Genomic DNA, 22,240 nt, shown 5'->3' with positions numbered 1-22,240 from the left:
ATAGGAAAAAGGTGTTAGGATACTGTGATTTTTGGAAGCCATTCCCTGTTAGATGAGTACTAAGTGCATTGCGCAGTTGTAGGAAGGATAACTAGGGTAAAACATTTCTTGAGACCTTCCATTTTTGCAAGTGGTTAGTGGTGTTAATATTTCCATTTTTCAATGGGTTGTTAGTTCTTAATAATAATGAAAAATTTCCCATTTGTCACAAACTATGTTTTCTCCTATTGAAATTATGATCATTAACTCCCTTCTGTTGACATAAAAGAAACACAGATAGGTAACCTAGAAAAGCTACTCTCTGGTATCTGCACGTCCTCCCTGTTGGAAATAGGGATTTGTATTGTTGTAGACTGATTCTAAGGGACTTAAAACAAAAGGGAATTTGGGAAACCACCACCAAAGGACAGGCTCTTATACAAGGAAGGAGACCGTTTTTTTTTTATGTTTTGCCAAAACTGGAGCTATTCTCAAGCTGTTTAACTTCTGATTATTTTCTCCTGTTGCCAATTCTTTGAAAACTAATCGTAGATATGAAATGGCCATGCTTAAATAATTCATTAAAAAATAAATCCAGAGGAGAGTGGCAAAGGTATTGAGAAGCATGGTGAAGCACAAAGCAGGGGTTCAGTGGGTTGTAGTTTTCTGAGAGCTTTTCTTACTCTAGAGTTCTTAATTAAGCCTGTTTGTCCCTGGGTTGATTTTGTTCTTTCAAGAAAGCTGTTGACCTAATACTAAATTAATACACACTGAGCAGTAGCCCCTCACAGTACATGAAACATTTGTAAATGCTGTTATTTTGGCACTGGGAAAAACAAAAGTGCCTTCTAACTGAGGGAAACTCATACATTTATAATTGTATTTTTTAATATTATAGAATAGCCTTTTAGCTCTTCCAATTATGCAAACCAGTTAGACAACATTGTTTAATGTAGGAAACTAAATGCCCAGAAGATCCTTAACTATAAAAACAAGAACTTGTTCAAGTTTTGGAGATTCTCCCAGCCAGATAATTAATTAAACTAACTCAATGGTGCCTTTGTAAGGTTTATAGCTCCTGAAACTATTGCTGTGCTAACAGAGGCATTTTAAATGTTACATCCTGAAAACTTCTAGATCGATGAGTTTGCTATAGAAGGAGATCTGTTGGTCTAAAATTAATTTTTTGTACTGATATATCATTTTCATTAATAAACTTTTTTTTTGGTAGAACTAATTAGCAACCCATGCCCTAGAGAAAGTGCTGCATATTGGTTAAGACTTTTCACCCTCACACTGAGAGGTAACTTTCGCTGTGTTCTCTGCACCCCCTCCTCATATGTGTAGGAAATATAGTAGGAAAAAGGGACTCAACAGTGCTATAGAAGATGAGTTTGGTGTCTACAGTCTTACAGGTTTGTTAAACACTGCAAAATTTTAGAACCAAAAGCTGTTCAAATTTGCACTGCTTCAATTATTCAATATGCCCATTTTAATTTCCCTTTAGAAAAATACCAAGGCATTCCCTTTCACATTGTACCAAATATGTTTCTGTTTAATGTTCCATTGTTGAAAAAGAAGTCTTCAAAGTTGACATCCAAAAATATCCATCTGGCTACTTAAATGCTATCACATCTCTTATTTTCCCAAGTCTCCAATGAGATGTTTGTCAATTAATTGCAACTGAGGATCACAGATGATGGTTTATAGGTTTAGGCAAATTGTGGGCAGCACTTGGTTAACAAATGGAGAGCAGGGTGTACTTCTTAATTATCCTACAGTGCTCGATTGGCACCTGCCCTAATGGCATTTCAGGGAGCCTTGTTTCAACACAAAAGCACCTTCTCATTAATTAACCCGTGTGTACTTGTTACCACAGAGAGCTACTTGTTTCCACTTAATATATTTGCAGCTACTTTAAATATTCATTTATTGTGCTTGTTAAGTGAGGGGTGGAGAAGAAGAGTTTGGATGATTTCCATCAGTACGCACTGAGCTTTAAGAGATCAGCAAATAGACTAATATGTCACTTGTGTTGCTGTGTCTTCAGTGGGCCCCCAAATCTGCTTAAGAAAGATGAGTATCTCTCAACCATGAAAACAGTGCAGGGGGCAGTTGAGAAACAAAGCATCCATAACAGTAATCAGTGAATTTTTGTCAGAGAATTTTCCTGAATGTTAGATGCAATTCATGTGAAGCTTCATTTCATTTTTCAAACTGGACACATGCAAACAGAAACTGTGTCTTGATTTTTCCCTTCAGTTGGCCTCAAATGAATGAAGAGATGAATCATTTGCTTGCTCTTTGCAACACTTTAAGCAAAAGTAATTTAGGAATCATAAGGTAATTAAAGTATAGATAGCATAATGTCAGGGGTATGGTAATTTAAAAATCAGCAGAAATAATAAACATGCATTAATGTAGCACATTTAATGCTAAACCTAGAATTAAAGTAATTGTTCTTATAAAAGGTTTCAAAAATATCATTCAAAATTTTACAATTTTAAAATTTTGGCAATCTATAATTGTACTTATATATTTGTTATTGCTCTTCAAAATTCATTTGGGAAAGATGTTCTAAAATCCATTTTTTTCAAGGTAAGAAATAAATTACTTTACAAATTATTTTAAAGATGGAAAATAATATTGTATTTGAATATAAACAAGGACTTTTTAATTCGAATGAGATATCACCATGATATGGCTTTATAATTTGCCCTTTGGAATATTTTCTTTTTGTTTTTGTTGCATCAGAAATCATGCTTGTTTTTCATACTGCGTAAAGAGAATTGGAAATACACTTAGATATTGGTGGAAGCAACATTCCCACAGCCACCAATCAATTATTTTGATTCTTCTGTTTTAAAATTGGCCCAATAATGCATTTTAGAATAGGTCGATACTGCCCGCTACATAGAGTAATATATCTAATTTGTTTCTATTCATCATGATCATGTAGTTAAGAACAATATGCTTAAAATCTCAACTTGTCACTGGGAAGAATGATATGGAAAATTGACAAAAGAATTTATAAAATTACTATATGGGCATAATGGTTTTAAAATATGTAACACTCTTGCATCCCGTTTTTCCCATGGATACCTTACTCATTTGCATTTATTTGCTCTGCACACCCAAGTTCTATATTTACCAACACAAAAGATACCATCTCTCTGTGCCCAGGCTAAACACTTTCTTGCCGCCCCCTGCAGAAAAGGAAGAGAAGGAGGTTATTTGAGATAAAGAGAAAGCTTTTTCTTCTGAATATGAATTCTTCATTAGTGGCTGCAGCAAATGTTTGTTAAGTTCCTATACGTGGAGAGTGTGGTGGAGATGACACTAGAAGAACTGAAACAACATTGGCTATCATCAGATGATTTTTACCTGGAAATGAAGTTCTGCTATCGCCAAATCACAATCAAGGATAATTATCATACTGATGATGGGGGACCAATAAGGGCAAAAGTGGAGGCCCATCCTCCTGCTAATGTCCTCCATGCACATCACTCATTAAAAAAAGATCAAATTCATGATGTAGCATGTCAAAGAAGAAAATGCTGAGCTGGGAATCAGGAAACCTCCTGGTGTGACCATTGTAAAAGTAATAAGCATTCTTGTGCCTCAGTTTATCCTTCCATTCCTTCTTACTTAGCAGGGCTGGAGAACCAAGGAAATAATTCAACAGGTTAGTTTCACTTGAGTCATGGTATATGTTGGATTCAACAGGGGGATGTTTTATTCCTTTAGAATACTAGGGCTGTATTTAATGCACTAGAGTCAGTATAAGATAACTCATTCTCATATCAAGTGGGTATTTGGAAAAAGTTGTTAGAACCTCAGGCGTTTTCTTCAGCATCAGGGAAGAACTTGAAAATTCATAATTATCTATTACTTTCTGAATTCCTATATCACCTGTTGTCTATTTCATTCTGATTAACAGCACAGATGCTATCTTGAACTGCTTTGCACAGTTGCAATTATCTATTGATTTATATAAAAATGCTGTACATATATATTATTTATGCATATGCTCTATCACCCATAAGTGGAAAAAAAACTATATTAATACAGTATTCATATAAATCAAGCAATCACATGCTATTTATTAAGATCATTTCAACACTTAAGTCCCCACACCTTTTATTAATATGCTTGCTTACTGATCAAAGCCAAATTTGAGCATTCACAATTATTAGGTTCTTCTGAGTAAATACACAAGCTTCTAACTGTTAGAAGTGGATGAAGGCTAATACCCTTCTCCTTCCAAATTTTGCCACTTAATGTATGTTACGATGAAAGCAAGACCGAGAATTAAGTCTGCAACACATATAAATATTTATCAGATTTATCAGCAAGCAGGGACAAAAAAAGGCATACAACTTGCTCTGAAAAAAAATACTTATACGTGATATATTTATGTAAATAAATGTGTGCTTCCCAATTCAAGCAGCACCTACTGTGTCATTTAGAATGGAAAAGACAGTTTGTGCTACAAGATTCAAGAGGGTGAGGATTCATCATAGATGGTGATGGCTGAGAAAATCATCATAAGAAGCCAGACCCCCAAGAAAAGCAGGTCTTGGATTGACAGAGTGGGGCAAAGGGCATTCCAAGGAGGGGGAACCAACAAGAATTCAGAGTTAGAAACACCTCATGCAGGCTCACGTGTTTGCAGAATTGCACTTTTCCTTATTCAAGCCATCAAAGTTGGAACAACATTTTGAACATGAGGAACATTATCATCAAATTATAGGTGTCTTAGCAGCCATATCACAATAATCAATCTATTCTAATAGGCCACCCAGGCATAAAGATTGTGGATTTTCTATTTTTTATACGCAACTTGACTTTCAGTTATATTTTATAACCTATTCCCTAAAACATGAAGGGCTGTGAAAACACTACCTGCAATCACATTAGTAGTTTAGTGTGTTGCTGCTACTATGAATAGCAAAGAGGCAGCAGTCTTCTCCTCATGGTCACCCATCCATTTATTTATTCATTCATTTGCTCATTCAGCAATCTGGATTAAGCAGCTGCCAAGTACCATGTGGTGTGCTAAGCCATAAGTTGTTCCAAGGAGTTGGAGGAATGCTGCTTAGTATTCCTTGTCACCATGTAACTATGATGACATTGATGAACTGAGGCAAATGACCAAGGTTTTGACAGGTGAGGGCTGGATGATGGTGGTGGTGATGAGGAGATAGCAGAGGGTATCAAATGACTGAGGAACAAACCCCTGTTGAGTCTCTCATCCTATAACGGTCATTTGTTGTTTTCCCATTGGTAACCTGGGAGGCAAAAGATGGGTTTTAAGGGTAGTCAGAGCCCTGGCTCATTTTGACAATTCCTAAAAGGCAGAATTATCTAAGACCTTCAAATTGATTTTAAAATGTAGTTCCAAGGTAAGAAGGAGGTCAATGAGGTGACTCCATCTGTGTATGTTTTTTGCTCTTCAGTGGCAAGGATTGCTCAGTGTTCCCCTGTCTGCACCATAAGGAATTTGAGCTTCCAGACTTTGAGGTCTTTTACCAGTAACCTACTAGCTAGGGGGACTATATGCCCTGGTTTGACTGAGACAGTCCTGGGTTTTGCCTGGTGTGTAATTATTAATAGCATCCACTTTCCCTCTTCAAATTGTCCCACTGACATGGTCAGTGTGCTGGTTTGAAGCTGTTATATACTCCAGAAAGGGACATGTTCTTTTAATCCATTCCTGTGGGTGTAGACCTATTGTGGTGGGACTTCTTGAATAGGTTGTTTCAATTGAGATGTGATCCAGCCAATTAAAGGTGGGTCTTAATCCTTTACTGGAGATCTTTATGAAGATAAAAGACAGAAAAAAGTCGAGAGAGCATAGAAGGAGAAACACCCGAAGAAGCTTAGAGGAAAGCCCCCAGAGGAGTTGAGAGAGTTACTGAAGCCAGGAGCTGAAAGCAATGAAACCCAGGAGAGAAGGACCAGCAGACACCGGCCATCTGCCTTGCTGTCTGACAGAGGAACTGTCAGATGCCAGTGGCCTTTCTTCAGAGAAGGTATCATCCTGTTGATGCCTTAATTTGGACATTTTCACAGCCTTAGAACTCTAAATGTGTGAGCTAATAAACCCCATTGTTAAAATCCAGCCCATTTCTGGTATCTTGCATTCTGGCAGCTTTAGCAAACCAAAACAGTCACTTTAATACTAACTGACTTCAGCCTTTGAATAAGCATCCCAGTCCAACAGAAAGGCAGTGGAGAAAGTTTCTGATAAGTCAAAATACTTCTAACCATGAACTACTGGAGAGGAAGAGGGTAAGGGAATTTCTTCAGCTTGGGTGCTACTAAAAGCTTAGTAAGTCTGGCCAACAGAAATAGGCAACTGATAAGACAGAGAAACAAAGCACCATGGTCTGGTGGGCAAGAGCACACACTCTGGAGCCAAAATGCCAGTTCACGAGTAAGTTCTGCCACCTGACCTTATCCTCACTGGTCTGTTTCCTCAATCAAAGAGAGGGAGTGATAAAAGTACTGTCTCACAGGTTTGCAATGAGGATGATATGAATTAATATGCGTAAGGTGCCTAGAACAGTGCCTAGCACAGTATCAGTGAAATAATGAGGGTTTGCTCTGACTACTACCTCAGTCAAAGAAAAGAGAGCCATGGATGAGTTAACAGACCTTGTTATAGACACAGCCATAAATGGGTAATGCCAATAAACTAGCAAATTTAATGGTCTATGAAACCAATAGCCTTTAATTAAAGATATTTGAGCTGTATCATTATATGATATATGGGCTTATATGAAGTGAAATCTGTCTTATTTTTTGTCACTGACAGCCACAGAAGTTATTGTGCTCCATTTTATTACCTTCTAGATATAAAGGATTCTGGTACCTTATTATAATATCTTACAAATTTTTACCTTCTAATATTTTAATATTCCAAACCTTTGTTGGATATAAATTCCATTTATGTCACACCATCACTGTGTAGAAGTTATATGTGTACATATAATGTGTATAATGAAACCAGATAAGTTTCATTATACACATCAGAGACAATACAGTATAACTTGAAAAAGAATCACTGATGAATAATAAGATATATTAAATTGATAGTATTTGACTTTTGACAACTGAACTGGGGATTAAGTTCCCATAAGTAAATACCATGATAGAATGATCAGAATGGAATTTAGAAATTAAATACAAAAGGCTATGTTAATGTGGTATAAGTGGGAACACCAAAAAATATCAAAGTTGAAGTTTTTGTTGGAAAATGAATTTGAAATGATATCTTATGCATATGCAACTTTTTAATACATACTCTCTGAGGTACATTTACACTCGCATTTAGAAATCTAATTAGTAATAAAAAGAGAAGCGTTTGTAATGATAGAACCCTGCTCTTAGAATCTTTTAGATTCTGAAAACAAACTCATTAATATCTTAATATACATAATGTCATTGTCTGGACTTAAATACTTCAGCCCAGAAGATCTGAGCTTTATTTCTTTACAGTTTATTTTTTCTGGAAGTTTGGGGCTTGGAGATCTTGTTTCTTTCAAATCAGACTTTTAACATTTTTCTACCTCAAAACAAAAGATTTGAAAAAGAAGTAGCCACAATGCTTTGAAATGTGTTCTTTTTCTAATGTGTGCTGCTTCTTGGAAAGGCTAACAGGCGTTTGGATAGTGAACCATCAAAAACATTACTTCTAAGGCTGTTTTTTAGGCTATTACTGATAGAATGCCTCTTAACCCTTGAGGCAATTCAACAATTGAGTTAAGGAGATTTTCATGTATCGGTTTTGCCTGTCACATGGTTGACTTAACTTCAGGATATACTTTGCGGCTGAAGGTTCATTTCCCTCAATTTGTTAAGTGGCTAATTATAAAGGTTCACAAAAGAATTGACACAAGGGAAAGAGAGGAGTCTGGCTACTATCAGCCGGCCCCAAGAGGCCTGTACAAGTGTCATTTGTAAAAACAAAACACAAATTAAACAATGGCCATAATAAGCTGCCAGAAACTGGGGTAAAATGAAAGGAGAATTCCTATGTAGATGCAAAATAGGCACTGAACAGCTGAGAATTTTTTAAATTGATTTGCACTTGATAACTAGGTCTTAATGTAAGTCAATATATTTACACTTCTGCTGCAAAAATAAAATCTTTAAACCTGAGTTGACCATAAAAAGCTTAATGAAAGATTGTTTATTTTGTACCTGCAGCCGGGATTTGTTTTATTTTACCTCAATGAAATACCAAAAACAGTCTTGAAATCCAATAAAAAAGTGATCTTATTTACTAAATAAGCAGATATTTTAAATAAAGTGATTAGAAATAATGAGTAGAAATATGAGTGTGAGAAGAAACATTCTGTATTAAGAAACAATCATTCTCCATCAGATAACAATCAGCTTCTTTATCTATAACCAGTACCATGAATTCTAAATACCAGTCTTTTTAAAGTGTAAAAAAGCATAAGCAACAAATATAACTCCCTTTTCTTGGAAGCATGATATCTAATGAAACAGAATGGAAATTGCTGCATTGTTCCACCTTGCATCAAAACATCCCTATGCATAGTATTCACATCATTATGTAAGACATTTGCAAATATGTATAATGCTTTTTGCCTGTGGGAAAACTCTCCAGCTCTAATGTATTCCTGAAAGATGAATGGACAATTTTTCAGGTATGATAAAAAGACACAGAGGGTCTGATAAAAGAATGATATTAAAACCCCAAGCTCATCATTTAATTTTTTTAAAATGTCAACCACTAGCAGGTCTGTATTTGACTTAGATTTTTTTTCTCTACAAACTTACAACTACTTTTCAAATTCTTTTTCTGATTCAAGATCACGAACCGTCTATTTTCTGGGGCTGCCTGCCTTAATATTTCTGCAGGTATCTTGCAAAGTTAGAAGTATTCTTTGGCTACAGATCTCTGATCTGGATTTTTGCTAGATCTCTGGATTTTCAGAAGCCTCAGAAACAGCTGTTGCAATTTGGGCATCAGCAGATATCCATCCCATTGCATTGTTTATCAATTTAATTTCGTAGTCAGACCAAGAGCTATTTTAAAAGCATATGTGGATTCCACTGAGATTGAAAATTGTAAAAATGTGAAGAGAGTTTTTAACAGAGTTTTGAAAGATGGAAAGCAGATGGAGGGGTAGTTACAGATTTGGCAGAGTAGAGGAAATTACAACATAAGTTCCACCAGAGAAGGGGCAGCAACGCAGGTAAGCCAATTTGCCCTACACCCTCTGAGAGAGTCTGCATTTGGAGACATCAGGGACCTGCTGGGGTCAAGTGCAAAATCAAAAAGATATGATCAGGCTAAAAGTCTATACACAATGATGGGATCTTCCATTCCTATCCCCCAAGGAGACTAGAATTCTATTTTCTAGGAGAAAGTTTCCAGACTCAAGCATAAAGGCACAGAAGCAGTGAGGTGTAGGACTGAAAACAGAGGATCTGATTGAGAGAAAGCAAGCTCACAGAATGCCTGCCACCAGTCTACAAGCAGGAAATTGAAGGAATCTTCCCGGGGAAACTGAACTGACCAGTAGAAAATACTTCTGTAGACTGATACTTAGAGATCTTCCATTGAAAAGGTCAGCTTGGTTCCTGATAAGTCCACAGTGAAGGGCTTCATTGGACAAGTCCCATGAACACATATGGAGCCTCCAGTCTGCTTTGTAGCCTCATTCACAAATATTAACAGGTAGCAAATGATCACCAGGTGAGTAATCACACAAACAAAGGAATTCAGAGAAAACAGACAATGCAGAAAACAGAAAAAACTTAAAAATAATGTCCCTAGAGAGACAAGAAAATATATTTTGTTCATAAAACAAAAGGATGCTGTGAAAAGGCATGATTAGAGAATGAAAAAGACCTATCATAAATTAAGAATAAAATAGCCAAAGTAACAATTCAATAGGAAGTTTGATAGATAAAGACAAGAAAATTTCCCAGAAAATGCATCAAAAAGACAAAAAAAATTTTTTTTAAATTAGTCAATTATGAAGATACAATATTTTATTAATAGGAGAGCTAAAGAGATTGGGAGAAGGAAATTACCTAAGAAATAAAAGAATACATGCAGAACTGAAGAACATTTGTCTCCAGATTATATGGATATTAAAAGTTTCCAGTCCAATAAATGAGAAAAAAAGATCCAACTACGGTACATGTAAGGCACCTTGTGAATTTTCAGAACATCCAAGTTAAACACAAAATTTTAAACACTTCAAGAAAGAAAAGGGAAAAAAAAGACAAAAATAGAAAAGTAGAGACAAAATGACAGGTAGATCACATACAAAGAAGAGAGAATCAGAATGGCATCAGATTCCTCAACAGCAAGAATGGAAACTGGAAGAAAAGGGAGAATTGCTTTCAAAATTCTAAGGCAAATGACTTTAAACTAAACATTTTCTATTATCAAAATTCTCAATTATGTCTGAGGGCAGAATAAATATCTTTGTAGACGTACAAGAACTCCTAAAATTTTACCTCCTATCACTTTTTCTTAGGAATCTACTGCAGGTTATAACTGGGAAAAAAAGAGAAAATGAATCAAGAAAGAGAGACTCAGAATAGAAATACTCTAATAGTGTAGGAAAAATATGTCCTGCTTTGTTTGGAACAGTCTTGGTTTAGCCCTGTTACGTTGGCTTAATTACTAATAGTACCCCTTTCATTCTCAAAGTGTCCTAGTTATTTTTAAAAGGAGGGTTTCTAATTTCATATTTTATGAGATTCAATATTCTTAACCAAATTTCCCCATTTTGGTTCGGTGTCAAAAAACATGATGAAACTGGTGGATTAATTTATATACAATACGAATAATGAAACAGAAAAGATGCACAATTATCTTGAAACTCTGGATATTTAAACTGTTAGTGAACCTCTCATTAGCAGATGGAACTTTCCTCAGGTAAATTACAAATACATAAAATTAAGGTTTCAATGCTCAAACTTCATTCAGATATTTTACTCACTTTTGCTACTCTTAGAAGTCAATAGAAAATGCTTTCACAATAGAAGGCATCTATACAGGTGATTATTGTAACGTGCTAATATATCAATCCCAATGAAGTAATCTTCAGATTCTTGGGATTTAGTGTCAGTTGCCTTTGCAGCTAAAAATAAAAATGTCTCAGGTGCATACATTTTTTTTAAAGATAGCCTAAACATGAAAAGTAACTAGCTCAAAGATCTGATATCCACACCCATATTGGACACTGTGCTAACTGCTTTCCACATATATAGGGAGATGATTACATTCGTAGGTCCGGATGGTCTCATTGCCAGTGATTGGAATTATGATTCTGCCTCTTAGATCAGCTTTGTGACCTTGCAGCAACTTACAAAACCCCTCTGTGTTTTAGTTTCCTTATCTGTAAAATATTAAAAACTGCCCATTTCTGTGTGCTTTGGTTCAAAACATTTTTGCCAGTCTCTGCTTTATTATATGGGTATTTCCCAAATATGGTTATATTATTAAGCCTTTGTTGGAAGTCTTTTAACAAATGTTAGTAGATTAGTCTCCTTTCCCCCAAACATTCAGAGAAGCTATACTGTGTAGTTTAAAATATGAGTGCCTGTTATACCAGTATCATAACCAACAGAAATGGATATAGAAGGAAAGCTTCTGTACCTATTTGACTGAAAGCATACTTCCCTATCCCTGACCACCTTAAAATATGGCAAACAGTAAACAACTTGTCAATAACCTCAACAGGCTTCTCAGAGAAGCCATGGATTCAAGATCTTTTTCTTTAGATAGAGATAGTATAGCAATTAAGAAGCTTGAAAATGTAAGAAGGAGAAATAATGGTATCTTAAGATTAGAGTAGGTGCCTGTTGGTTCTGGAACCACCAAAAGGGATCATGTGGTCAACAGCAAGACTGTGTTGTCTAACCAGACAGTAGGTTAATATTGACCATTTCCTCCATGCAAAGGAAATAACTCAAAATGGCACTCTCTAAATACTTATCAACATTTTAAAAATGTATAGCTATATGATAACTTAAGCATGATTGTGTCAACATCATTTACTTTAAGGAGAAAAATGCATGTTTTTGTGTTTTTTTTGTATGTACGTGAAACAAGTGATGGTAAAAGAATTGAAGTTTTCTGGTGAATGAATCAACCAGACCACTTCTCATGACAAAGTTGGTAATTAGAAGGCCAATTTAATGGTGAATCAGGCAGAAATATTCAAACCATGACAAATGACTTTAATAATGCAGCTTGCAATGCTTGAACAGAAATAAATTTCACTTCCTCAAACTCTCGCCTTTTTCTGCCTGCCTGGAAGATAGAACTGTCCAGGAGGTATTTTGTACCCTTTATTCAGTAAAGCTTTTACTAGATTTTAAGCGACCAAATAGCTTGCAAATGCAAAAACATCATTCAACTTCTTATGATTTTTTTTTTTCCTGAAGGAAGACCGTGTTCAGAATTCTGAGTAAGTCAAGATATATTTTTCTTCTGTTCTGCTTAGCCCTGCAATGGTGTTTTATTGTTGCCACTGTGACTTGAGGTATTAAAGGGAGCTATACTGGCCTCAAAATTGAAAGCTAATTTTGGTGTTTGTCGTAAGTTTGTTAAGACCACATGCATTCCACAGTTTGAAAAATTTCATTATTCTGTCCATGCTGGGGCTTCGTAATTGGATAGTAAGGATGTTCAAAGACTAATTTAGTGAATTGCACAATATTTTAAATGGAATTATGCAGGTTTATGGGTCCTTGGGGGATTCAGCTAGGAGCCTCTGGAGAAAATCTGTTTATCAGTAAATGATATTAGCAGCTTTCACCTAGCTTTTGTCTTCATTAAATTGCTGCTCTCCCAATTGAGGGTCACATCTGAGGCCTGCTTTGATAATTTGTCATTATTGTCTTGTTTATTGGAGCATAAAGTTGATACAGGCTGGGCTGTGCTGTTTATACACAATGTGCACAGAAGTTTTTATTAACAGTTCCACCGGTGCTAAATCAAAGTGGAATTTTTCAGGGTTCAAAAAAGGGAATCATTTATAGTATTCTAATTCCCTCTAAAATTCTCTGAATACATGTCATGCCCCCTTCTCTAATATGTATAACACATAATGGCATTGCTAGAGTCAATTCTCCTCAGACTCTAAAAAAAAAAAATTTTACCTTTAAAAATGAGGTTGGAATTTGAAATTCCTTCCATAGTATTGACCTGTCAGATAAAACCAAATCCATACAACAGGCCCCCCTACTTAAAATATGATATTCACACATAATTATCATTAACTATTTATCTTAAGAGACTTGGGGTTAGAGTTGAGATATTAAAATTATTAAGAAACATTCTATTTATTATAGCCCACAACCAAGCATATTTTTTTTGCACTTACATGTTCTAAATCCAGCAACAGAAGGGGAGTTCCTTGAAAGCTTGTTTGTGGCATATTTGAAAGTGTCCCCAAGTATGTTTATAATCAGTTTGTGGCTGACTGTTCTTTACATGTGGATTGCCATGTGGTGTTCTTTCTGGTGACGATACAGGATCTGGAGCTGGAAAACAAAGCAGATAGACACTATTTCCAATCAAGCCTCTAATTCAAAGCATTTTCCCAGGCAATTTGCACATCTCATGACTGCTTCTTGCTCCTTAGCAGAATCATTTGGGGGGACCCTGCTCTTCCCTCTGCATATGGCCTAGGATTGGTTCTAATCACTGGTGAGTTGACACATCATCCTCTCCACCTCCGTATTCCATACCTTCACCCTTCATTCTCAGACCCCCAGCCCTTCCTCCCACAAAGCAAGAATATTTATTCCTCTAAGAGGGACTGGGCCTAGCAGGAAGGAGAACAGGATTTCAGCAGTTGATAGCACACCAGCGTTTTGTGATAAAATTTACAAGAAAAGAACTATGAATCTCCAGCAACACCAATGGTGAATTCTCTTTGGGAGGCCACCTAGGATAGGTGCAATTCCATATGAGTTTTAGATGCACATCCTCCATTCCCATTTCCTGAACAACCCTTGGCCCTACTCCCACTGGGATTAAGGAGGGCCGCTACCCATTTGGGGACCTAACTGTTTATCTTACACGATATGCACAGGAATGGTTTGGATGCCAAGAAGAAAAAGGCTAGCTTTCAAGTCTAAGGAAAGTAGAAATACTAAGTTCCTCCCTCTCAAGTGCTCAGAATGATGACTTAGGCTCTCCTTATGAAAGTTCTCAGGCTACAAACCTAACCAATCTCATTTTTATATACCGTTACCTTGCACATCCATGACTTTCAAAGATTTATGGTTATTATCACCATCTACTCACCCACATAATCACCAGCCTTTCACTTTAAAATGGTTAAAAATTGTTTCATAGATTGCAGATCATTAATGTAAATTAGACTATTTCTATATTTGATTTCTTAATTTTTAAAGGAAACGAACAGCTCTCTCACACACACATTCTCTCTCTCTCTTTTTTTTACTTGAAAATTTTAAATGGCTCTCCAGACACCTCTTTCAATAACTCTTACCCTCCAAAGCTGGGCTGACTTTTAATTTCACTTTAAAATAGCTACATTGGGACCATAATATGATTAGAATTAATGAGTATTGTGGAGAGAAGCAAAAAGAAAAAAAATTATTTAAAATCTGTAAAAAGAATAAATGCTTCATATAAGGACCTGCAGTTTATCCCAGCTCAGGCAAGGACTCAATTTTGATTCTGAGGATAAATCATCTGAGCACATCAGACCTCACCTTTCTCTTCTGCTCAAAAAGATCGTAACTCCAGTGGCTTCTTCACTGTATGATAGGAAGCAATTGTATTTAAATAAATTTCCATCTCTAAATAATAATAATAATAAAATAAGAATAACAAACAATGAAAATTGTCTAGGTACTATGGCAATAGAAACTACTCACATAGTGGATTTAATAAAATCTTGCTTGTTTTCCTTTTAAGGTACTCTGGAAATTGCATGAAATTGCCAACTTATTAATGAATATTCTAAATTTACCCAGAAAGTTCTTTCTTTTAGAAAGAGTTCTTTATTCTTGACAAGTTCCTTCTTTTTAAACGGATTTCTCAAGCTTGATCCAGCCATCTGGAATTTGCTTGGTGCTCTCTAATCTACAACGGTTTCATCAGAAAGACTTGGATGTCATGATTTGTATTTCTTAAGGAAGTTCCTTTTGGAAACTTTTTCTGAAACATAGTTCCACCTTTCTAAGACCTTTACAAGTCTTAGACCCTCCTTCATCTATTATACCTATCCCACAGTGGAGGTCTTAGTTACTGTTCCTACTCTAGAGCTTATTTGTTATGAGACAAGAGGCAGTTTCTCTACACTTTCCTCTCACCACCCATATCCTAAGCAGTATAAGCCTGATTTCTGTGTAAAACACTTTAAGATCATTTGAATAGAGACAGCAAGAATTGCCCCCAGAAAATCAGCCTAATGCTGGCTGCAGAGTTTTGAGAGCCAACGCCATGGATGAGTCCTCAAAAGGACTGTTAGTCCAGATGTCAGGGACCTGAAGGCTAATTTTGATTCTGAAAATGACCTCACAGTTTGACCTCATTCCCATCTTCCACTGATGATGAGGTAGAGAAGCTTTGGTTTAATGGGTCTTTGTCATGATGGCCTGGGGTCCACCTCAGATGCTGGGGGAGAAGGACAGTTGATACTTCTCCCATCATTCAGACTGGACAGATGTGCCCAACAGTCCTGCTATTGAGGCTGGAGATTCCAGGGCAACCACTGAAACATACAGCTTTGTAGGAACACTCTGGCTTAAAGAGAGGACTACAGATCGGCTTGTCAGCAGAAACAAGCTAAGCTATGTTCATTTTTCTTCTTCTATCTTCACTATTCTTCTTTTCTGCTTAGTCTTGAGCTTATTTAATTCTACCGTAGAATTTTAAAAGCGAAGCATTTTTGTGGCAGTTCTTACATTTGGTGAGGAATGATAAATACACAAAATGCTTCTGGCTTTAAATACATTAGACATTTGAAGTGGCAATATATTTTGATAGATAGAATCCTGGATTTGGGGCAAGGAAGATCTAAAGTTTCTATTCTTTGACCTGCAAAATAGGGAAAATAGTATTTATCCCATTCTCCAAAGGCTCATTGCAACCCAAGGACTTAGTTATCTTTTACTACATAGCAAACAAAGAAGTTTTGAAGAAGACATGCTTATATCCAACTAGATAAGCAAAAAGACCTAATAGTTTGATTTAGTTATAAATTTATAAATACAGACATTCCTGCTTAAAGGCAAATAAACACAACTTTGAAGTATTACTTGCACATTGATACAACCATGTTTTAAAATGGAATTCTACTTAATTTGGAAAAGAAATGTGTACTTTCAGACATCATTTTATTTATGGTTTAGTTTTAGTTGCTAACGCATAGCTCAATTTGGAAAAAAAAAATTTGACCATTGAAAAATATCTCTCCATATCTCACCTGAGTCCCAGAATACAGTCTTTTATCTGAAGAAGAAAACATCTCAGCAAATTTTTCTCTTCCTCTTTTGAATCAGCTTTAAATTTTCGAGAATATACTTCTTTTTGGTTGGTGATTTATCTGTGTTCTTGTTAATGTGAAGATATAAAAAACAAATTCATGGATAATGTGTACAGGGGGCTGGAAGCAGGGTCAGGGAAATCAGAGGATGGTGAGGAACTGGGAATATGTAAAGAAAGGATCTGAGGGCAGCTGAGAGTTGTTCAGAGTTTCAAAAATAAATAATATAATAAATAAATAGCAAAATAGGTTCTACTGAGCATTTGAAATATGTGACCTTCCAAGTTATTCATCTTAACCTAAAACTTATAAGGAATTACAGTCTCTGTGTTTTTCCTATACCCAGATAAACCATATTAATGAGGAATCTGATTGGCCATTGATGCACCTGGTCCCAAAGGAAGTCATGTTAAGCTTGCCCCAGGGAGAAGGGATCTTTCTCGGGCTGCAAATGCTCTCCTGAAGGATATGGTGCCATCTCAACAGTATGCCCCTGGGCACGTTTCTTCCTTGGTGAGTTTCCCCTCAAAATTCCCAGGAGCTGCTTTGCCACTAGGAGAGTGACAGTTCCACGACTGTCATGACCCTCCCCCCAACTTTCACAGATTTGAGGCAATCTCTTAATCTCATGTTACTGCTAAAAGCTGGAATCTATGTCTGGGAGGTGAAGGGCAGAAGGAGGCAGTAATGTCATGTACTCCCTTGAATTTCTGTCCAGCATCTGGGATTTTTCCAAAATTACTCCATGGTTGCAGTTCAACATGAAATTTTACTTTTGTATATTGCTACCATCTCATGTTATTTGTATTTGTATAATAGGTTCACTAGGGTAGGTAATGCAGGTCATTTTTAAGGACTGCATCCATATGAAACTGGGCAAGTGAAATGTATGGCAAAGTGTGCTCCATGGACTACTACTCCCACAGAATCCTCCTAAGTTAAAAGAAATCTTTGGACAAATGATTTTGATGATTGTGGCATACAATCTATCTCTGTTGGTTAGTCACAAGAAACAGTAGTAAATTAAAGAATCTGGGAAGTTCTGCAAAAATAGACTTCAATGTACTGAACAGTTTCTCAAGGACATTTGCTTTTGGAGTAGCCTATTTGCATTCTGTGTAAATAAACAGGTTTGTGAAGAATATCCTTTGGTAAACTCTTGCTGACTTGTTCTGGAAATGAAGGAAGTAACATTTGAGGTAGAACAGAACAGCAAGCAAGTGCCAGGATCAAACAGGGGAGTCTCGAAATATGGCCAACCCATTTTGTAATCCACCAAACCTGTACTCACCATCTTTCTGAATGGGCCAACAGGAAAACTGGTATCCCTAACATTACTTCCTAGAAATTCTGGGGCAAAATTAGCAAGGATAAGATTTAATTTTTTATGTAAGCCAAACTACCACAAGAATTTTCCAAGGCTACCTGCAACTCTTTAGCTCAGCCTGTAGAATTTATCAAGTCATCATTTCCAATATCTAAATTGCTATAACCCAAATAGCTACTCATATATTCAAATCCAATGAAAGTGTGAGGCTGTCAAGTTGTCTAGTTATAAGTAGACTCCAAATTGGCCTCAGTCTTAGGATTCATCTTCATATTTGGTTTCTTCAAATATTAAAAATTTTTAAATGTAACCCCTAAATCAATGAGATGACATTATATCAATTTTTTTAAACAGTCAAGTCTTTATGGCCAAAGGGACTCACCTGGCAGCTGTTTTCTAAATAGTATAGAGAACCATAATAGTCACAGTCTCCATGTACCATACATCCAGAAAGACTGGAGAGAAAAAGTAGCTATTTTTAGTCCTGCATTACAGCTGAAGATCTGAACACACAATGACTTCATATTATGTGAGACCAAATTTTCTTTCTTTTTCCAAGCTACCCTGCTTAGTGAAATTGGACAATTTATCACACAATGGCCTGCAGCAAATTTAGTATATGCAAGTGATTAGTTTGTCTCTTCCCCAAGCAGCTTGAATGCAGTTGGGTAGGAGTGGCAGCAGAAAGGGAAGGTCACTTATAACACAAATTCTCTGGGGAACTGCTAATGGGCTATTGACCCTTCCCCCACTTTAGGTCGATGTGTCATATTTGATTCTAGTTTCTTGAGATGTAGTTTCCAACTGGACTTTTCAAAGTCTACATGAGATGGGTTGTTCTATCAAGTTTTAAGCACAGTATTAGTCATGCGGTGAATGGCGGGTGCCAGTTGATTGAAAAGGAGATTCTTTTACCATTTCCTACTAGTCTCAAGGTAAAGGAAAAATGCACTGTTGACAATGTTGGTTAAATTAATAACCAAGTGTGAATTATATCTTCACCCTTGTATTTAGCACTCCCTCCACCTTCCCCCTTAGCCTATTTCCATGAGGTCTTGGGTAACCATGTCAACATTTTTGGTATGGTATGTCATGTGGGTCAATTATTTAAAGCAAATTTAATGGCTCTCTTTCCTGCCCAACTAATGACTTTTATTGCATTGTCATCAAAAAGTCTGTGAAGGATGTAAAACTGTATCAGATAAAGTACTATGTTCAATCAGCATTCTCTAATGGAAGAGAATCAGTGCATATAATCCAAAATGCCAACAGGCCTTATTATTTATCTTTAAAATGTGACCTTTTTTACCTCTGCTAGATTTATCTTTCTAACTATGTATTCCAGGGACAAATATCAAAGTCAATATACATCTGTGAAGTACACTCAAACCAACAAATTGTCCATGTCTGCCATCTCTTCTAACAGTGGAGGAGAGTCCAAAGAACACTGTGAGATAGAAGGAAGTCAGCACGGCAATGACATACTTGCCTTGGCTCAATTGTTGGGAGAGCTTTCTGAGGTGGAATGGTAGAGATGGGGGCAAAGAAAGAGAGGAAGAAATAGGGGAGGAGGAAGAGGGCAAAGTACGTGAAAGGAAAGGCCTCATTCTAAAAGTCATGTTACACTTTGTTCCTCACACTGTGCTGCGTGACATACAGTGTTGAGTGCTGAAAAGTGGGAAAACAGCCAGGGGAGGTGGAAATCAAAAGTTTTCGAAACCTGGGGCTGTGGTAGTAGATTTAGACGGTAGATAGATAGCAAGCTCTCAATTTCTTATAGCAGTAAATTTATTTTTAAATCATCTATTTAGAAAGAGAGAGGCTTTAGCTCTCCCAGACCCACTAAATTACTGAACAAGGCCAATTTATGATCTTTCATGTATTGCTGCAAAGAAAATTCTCCCTACAGGTAAGCTGTCTATTTACAGCAGAGACATCAGAAACAATTTTATGAGCAGCGTCATTAATTATGACCTATGAAATTTTAATAAGTGTCTTCTTTCTCCTGATCTCTTGTAGGAGCTGAGATCAAAGTGGCTCCAAACCATTGACAAAAACTTGGTCATCAGGTATTCTGATGTGTATGTATCTGTATGTATATGGTTATATACGTGTATGTAGGGTTATGCATTGTAAGTATGTATGTGTGTGTGCTCCCATATTCTCAGAATGTGGAATGTTATTCCTGGTGTTTTACCAGACTTCATTTTATATGTTTGTATTTCTAAGGGGTGCTACTTTTCTTTCTTAACTATAACCAAGAGAAGGCATGGTGTAGTTGAAAGATAAATGAACATGAAATGATCTATTCATCCCAGGTCTGTCACACAACAAAAGCATGCCCTTGGGTAACTGGGACTTACATGTTCTGTTCTCAGTGTCTTATTCATGGGAGGCACCAGTGTGGTATGAGAACTAGGTGGAAACCATGGCTGCACGTTTATTAGCATGGTTGCCCTTCAGGTCTAAAATTCTGTGAATACATATTTCTCTAGATTCTGGTAAAATGGGGATAATAGTAGTCCCTACCTCATAGGCTCACCATGAAGATTAGATACTATCCTTTTAAAGCACCTCAAAAAGTGCTTAGCCCTTGGGACACATTTCGTAGATGTTCTTTCTTCTCTACTGTTATCATTATTATTTCTGCTATGTGGGAGGAAACAAATCCATGTATTTTAGCAAGACACTTATATAAAGAAAAGTTGGTTTAAAATTCTCTAAAAAATGAAATATGTATATTTAAAGACTAGTGCTTTGGAGGATCCTAAATGCTGTAGAGTGACCTTGTTAGATGCTGTAGGTATTACAGGTGTGTAATTGCTGGCTCCTATTCTTCCATGATTAATAATTCTTTACCTTATGCACATGGAAAATAGAATCTCTTCAAGTAAACAGAAAGAAAGAAAAAAAAAAAAAGTTGCCTCTGAATCCCCCTCTCTGAGCACTGTCAGAATTGACTGATTGAATTTAAGGATTTATGGGGGAAATCAAAATCATGGGATGGCCTTGCCAGTTCCCTAAGAGAACAATTAAATTGACCACTTTCTTCAATACGTGATAGAAGTAAACAGAAATGTCTTTAAGGTTCAAGTAATTCCCGAGTCTAGCTTTGGAAATGGAACCTTTTCTACTGTTTATCTAGGAAAAAATCCTATGGCTGTTAAAGTTACAAACTACCAGCAGAATTTTTGAGCTGTCTGGTTAAATTTATTTTAGATTTTCTTTCTTAATGAATGGCTTACTGGTCAAGGCACTGCTTTCCCACTAGCTCTCACGTCTCAATCATGTGTCAACTGTGTGATGAGTATATTCTGTCAGGTTGGGTGCTCCATGACAGTCTGACCCAAAGTGTACCTCGAATGGGTGCCATGATGTTCAAATCCTGTCTTCTCTAGATTCTCTCCCTGGCATCACTGGTGGCCTCCATCTGTAGTCAAGGGCCCTTCGACCTCGATCATCCTGACCTGCTAGAAGATCAGCAGCTGACTCTGCCTGCACTGGCAGGGAAAGGGATACTGCTGCCAGTCTTCTTCTCATATTATCCCTGCTCTTACCCCTCAGTTTTGGCCTAGACCTCAGACTGGATTTCTGTCTGTTCTCTCTGGGCCTCCAGGTGGAGGATCTGGAACTGAAACTCTGTTCTAATCTCCAAGCGGCTTGGATGCATCTCCACATTCAGCCAGTAGCTAGGACCCTGCTGAGAATGAATTCATCAGCCACCCGCCAGGCTTTGATATCCCCTGCCTGGGACTGTAAGTGCCCTGTACAGTCTGCTTGTCTGGACTTTTTCAGCCATAGATCAAGCTCAAGGACACCATAGACCTGAGATCCCATATGCAAGGACCAGTCTCTGAAGCCAGTTTCATGTCTTCAAGCTCATTTCCTACCTTGTCTTCAAGCTATTCCTCACCACCAGTCAGAGCTAATGATGCCTGAGAAGGCTCATGAGTTGGATAACCAGGGTTATTCCGTCTATGGACCTTTTGCTCCTTCGCCACCCCCTCTAAATTATCACCTGAAAGGGTTAGGATTTGACTAACTTGGGATTCTAACTTGAGTTCCCTTTCTTTTTTGCAACACTAAAAATAAGTTTTCAAGAACACACTCTTTTATCCTTTTGCCTTCATACACTGCCTTTCACCCACCACATCCTCTTTTGTTTATGGGTACAGTTACACCATGGTGAGACCAGGTCCCTACACACGATGATGTTTCATGACCCTGCTCCATATGACTCCTGGGAAATGCACTCCAAGGATAACAGGATGTCACTAAGTGACAAGTAGTAGCATTCCGTGATTTCTTGGTTAAATTGATTAAATAACATTCAGGGATGGAATTCCCTGGGTGTTTATATTTTCCTATAAAGGAAGAGCCTTTGTCTTGCTTACCTGGCAGGCTG

General features: G+C 36.9%; 1 long non-coding RNA gene across 1 annotated transcript in view; it reads left to right on the top strand.

Moving 5' to 3' along the window:
• Positions 1 to 16,905: 16,905 nt before the first annotated feature.
• LOC119507224 overlaps positions 16,906 to 22,240 on the top strand; it is a 42,035-nt gene continuing 36,700 nt past the window's right edge. Inside the window, exons 1-2 of the long non-coding RNA XR_005211172.1 lie at positions 16,906 to 17,021; positions 19,855 to 19,916. This is a non-coding gene — a long non-coding RNA (uncharacterized LOC119507224). The remainder of the gene's footprint in view (positions 17,022 to 19,854; positions 19,917 to 22,240) is intronic.

This window comes from Choloepus didactylus, chromosome 12, assembly GCF_015220235.1.
Source record: "Choloepus didactylus isolate mChoDid1 chromosome 12, mChoDid1.pri, whole genome shotgun sequence".
NCBI classification, from domain to species: Eukaryota; Metazoa; Chordata; class Mammalia; order Pilosa; family Megalonychidae; genus Choloepus; species Choloepus didactylus.
This window is presented reverse-complemented; position numbering and strand designations above follow the sequence as displayed.